Raw genomic sequence first — 4,635 nt, 5'->3', positions numbered from 1 at the left:
TCTACATCTACATACATACTCCGCAATCCACCATACGGTGCGTGGTGGAGGGTACCTCGTACCACCACTCGCATCTTCTCTCCCTGTTCCACTCCCAAACAGAACGAGGGAAAAATGACTGCCTATATGCCTCTGCACGAGCTCTAATCTCTCTTATCTCATCTTTGTGGTCTTTCCATGAAATATAAGTTGGTGGCAGTAAAATTGTACTGCAGTCAGCCTCAAATGGTGGCTCAAATGGCTCTGAGCACTATGCGACTTAACTTCTGAGGTCATCAGTCGCCTAGAACTTAGAACTAATTAAACCTAACTAACCTAAGGACATCACACACATCTATGCCCGAGGCAGGATTCGAACCTGCGACCGTAGCTGTCCCGCGGTTCCGGACTGAGCGCCTAGAACCGCTAGACCTCAAATGGTGGTTCTCTAAATTTCCTCAGTAGCGATTCATAAAAAAAACGCATCTTTTCCTCCTGAGACTCCCACCCGAGTTCCTGAAGCATTTCCGTAACACTCACGTGATGATCAAACCTACCAGCAACAAATCTAGCAGCCCGCCTCTGAATTGCTTCTATGTTCTCCCTCAATCCGACCTGATAGGGATCCCAAACGCTCGAGCAGTACTCAAGAATAGGTCGTATTAGTGTTTTATAAGCGGTCTCCTTTACAGATGAACCACATCTCCCCAAAAATTTACCAATGAACCGAAGATGACTATCCGCCTTCCCGACAACTGCCATTACATGCTTGTCCCACTTCATATCGCTCTGCAATGTTACGCCCAAATATTTAATCGACGTGACTGTGTCAAGCGCTACACTACTAACGGAGTATTCAAACATTACGGATTTCTTTTTCCTATTCATCTGCATTAATTTACATTTATCTATATTTAGAGTTAGGTGCCATTCTTTACACCAATCACAAATCCTGTCCAAGTCATCTTGTATCCTCCTACAGTCACTCAACGACGGCACCTTCCCGTACACCACAGCATCATCAGCAAACAGCCGCACATTGCTATCCACCCTATCCAAAAGATCATTTATGTAGATAGAAAACAACAGCGGACCTACCACACTTCCCTGGGGCACTCCAGATGATACCCTCACCTCCAATGAACACTCACCATCGAGGACAACGTACTGGGTTCTATTACTCAAGAAGTGTTCGAGCCACTCACGTATTTGGGAACCAATCCCATATGCTCGTACCTTAGTTAGGAGTTTGCAGTGGGGCACCGAGTCAAACGCTTTCCGGAAGTCAAGGAATATGGCATCCGTCTGATACCCTCCATCCATGGTTCGCAAGATATCATGTGAAAAAATGGCGAGTTGCGTTTCGCAGGAGCGATGCTTTCTAAAGCCGTGCTGATGCATGGACAGCAACTTCTCCGTCTCAAGGAAATTCATTATATTCGAACTGAGAATATGTTCGAGAATCCTGCAACAAACCGATGTTAAGGATATTGGTCTGTAATTTTGAGGATCCGTCCTTCTACCCTTCTTATATACAGGCGTCACCTGCGCTTTTTTCCAGTCGCTCGGGACTTTACGTTGGGCAAGAGATTCGCGATAAATGCAAGCTAAGTAAGGAGCCAATGCAGTAGAGTACTCTCTGTAAAACCGAATTGGAATCCCATCAGGGCCTGGTGATTTATTTATTTTCAACCCATTCAGCTGCTTCACAACCCCAGGGTAATATGCGATCTTTTATCAAATTTTTCGTATTGGCCTCAGTTCCAAGCATCCTTCACACTTCCATCTGATTGCCTTTCTTTAACCATTAAAGGGCTATCCTTTTCCTAATTTCCAAGTCCAGTGGGCATATTCCTAGAATTACTAATAAAGCATCATTCGTCGTAGTGCAGTAGTGCCCATTAATCTTGGTAGCATTTCTCGTTGAACTCTTCTCGCTAATGCGGCCGAATTCACGAGCTGCAATCTATGAGCCCAAACGGTTGCATCATGTCCTACTATTGGTGCTAATATAGACTAGTGATATGCTCTGATCCTTTTCAAGGGAAGCCGAAATTGTCTGTCTGCAATGGTTCTGATTTTATTCATCACGTTTCTACTTGTTCTGCCTGCTTCCTCTATATGACGCGCCAAGTTATGACGTCCGTCCAGAAATACCCCTAGATATCTCATTACTGCGCTTCTTCTAATCGCTACATGTTTTAATTTTATTTTACGTTTCTTGATAGGCACCCTTGCAGCAGGAGGTACTTTGTTTCGTCAGATATTAGTGACAGTTTGACACTTCGATACCAGCCCTCAAGTTCGTGGAGGGCCATATTACATTTGTCTTCTATAATTCTTCTGGAGTCACCAGTTACAACGAACAGCACGTCATCTGCAAATGCTACCAGTCCGCTTGTATTACCACCGTCATGTAACTTCTATAGGGTGGGCTTCAGCGCTACATCCCAAAACTCTGGACCACACACTGACCCCCTGCAGACAGCCTTTTGTTATTGTATTCATTATTTTCTTTCCTTGGCATATTAAAGAAGCGTGTCTCCCGTGGTAATAATCTCTGGGGCAGCTGTACAACGCTTCTGGACACTCCAAATCGCAAAGGCGACCAAAGAAAGACGGCTACCGTAAGTTATCGAAAGCGCCAGCAATATCAGACATTATCGCTAGAGCGTGCATGGAATAAGTACCTGTCGCTAGTGAAATCTCATTAATTGCGCCTTCAGCTGATTTGCCTCTTCTAAACGCGTACTGGTGAGGATTCATCCCATGTAGCAGTCTATGACCTTGTAATCTCTTGCATAACAGTTTTATAAAATTCTTGACGAGAATATTCAAAAGACAAATTGGTCCGTAGGATTTAGGTATCATCGGACCCTTGTCTTGCCCTTTACTAATTATCACCATATAACGTTACAGGTCGGGATTGATCTATGAGGTCTTGAGTATCTTATTTTTATCTGTTAGTTTGTATGGAGAAATTGAGATTTCTCGCATTTCCTTATATAGTTTTGCGAGATTAAGTCCCGACGCTATGCAAAGCTGTCATTTAGTTACGAGCGACTTGCGATCTGTTATGTTTTATTTTCCGATAGTAAATCATATTTTTTCTGATTACTATTAAAATATAATGACGATAAATGTTTTAGGTCATTTTAAATAATATTTTAATAACTATGTAGATGACGTGACGTCATCCTTTTACTCTTAGGGAAAGAGCGTTAATTGTGTGTTGATTGACTGATTGATTTTAACATGGAAGTTAAAACAGCTTAGGTCTGACCCGCCACTGCCCGCACCGAAACTAGGTTTATTGTGCGGTATCGCTCCCTGTATATCAAGTAAAGCCAACCAGTGCCCTTAAATAGTGCAAGGAGTCCCTCTACCAGTTTTTTGTTAGACACAATTTCTTCAGGTCTAGTTGTCCCGAAGATTCTGTATCTCATACTCTCCAATGCCATTAATTCGAAGATTAGGTGTAATGCAGTTTCTTCATCCTCATCACAGATCCTACATTTAGGGTCCTCTTCCGTTATACCCACTGCGTGTAGGTGTTTTTTGAAATTCCCATGGCCGGTCATCAGTCGAATCATGATCTCTTTCCTGTTCAATCCCAGGATTACAGAGCTTCTTTTAAAACATGGCTTGCTCATCATTACCTTATATTTTTGTTCATGGACCTTGGTGCGATATCCTACGTGTTGTTTCCTAAGCCAGTTCTAATTGTAGTTCTAATTTGATCATAGCCTTGGTGATTGTCAGAACAGATTCTGGTCCAATGAATGGAGTTGTTGCCCCCATCCGAGCCAATCTATCGGCTTGTTCATTGCCACAGATCCCTGAGTGGCCAGGGACCCACACTAGGTTTACCCTATTGCTTCCCCCTTCATCCACCAGAGCCTTGTGGCAATCTGCAACAATCTTAGATCTTGTTCCAGGAGCTGCTAATGATTTCAGTATTCTCCTCCACGCATGCCTTGATTGCAGTAATTTCAGTTTGGAAAACAGAGGCCAGTTTCCCTAGAGAGATAATGCTCTCCAGTCTTGGCTGAACCCCGTACACCCCTGCCCCAACGCATTGGTCTGTTTTCGACCCATCGGTGAACCAAAAGATGTCCCCCGTACGGTGTTGAACTGTTTTTTTCCCACTGCTCCCTATTTCCAATTATTATGTTGTAAGGCTTGTCGAAGCAGTTGGGAGTTATTATATAGTCGGCAGGCATTTCCCCAGCCATTCTTATATTTACCTCACTCACTATGTTAGTGTGTGATTCTGGATATCCGAATGACACCCAGTTTTTGCCAGTTTTAAGTCTGTGTGCCGCAACTGCTGCCTCCATATTGACCCAAAGGTGAAGTGGAGGCACATCCAGCATGGCTTCCATTCCAATGGTTGGTGTGCTGCTAATTCCGCCTGTTATGGCTAAGCAGGCCAATCTCTGCACCTTAGCAAGCTCCTTAGGAGCAACCCGCTGTTCTACCTTCTTCCACCACACTACAGCCCCATAGGAAATCCTAGGTCTAATCACTGTGGTGTATATCCAGTGCATACCCCTGGGGCTTAGGCCCCAGTTTTTACCACAAGCGCTCCTAGTACTCACTAGAGTTTTTTGCCTTGGAGCAGATGCTCTTAATGTGAGGGGTCCAAGTTAGCTT

This window comes from Schistocerca americana, chromosome X (assembly GCF_021461395.2).
Source record: "Schistocerca americana isolate TAMUIC-IGC-003095 chromosome X, iqSchAmer2.1, whole genome shotgun sequence".
Taxonomy (NCBI): domain Eukaryota; kingdom Metazoa; phylum Arthropoda; class Insecta; order Orthoptera; family Acrididae; genus Schistocerca; species Schistocerca americana.
This window is presented reverse-complemented; position numbering follows the sequence as displayed.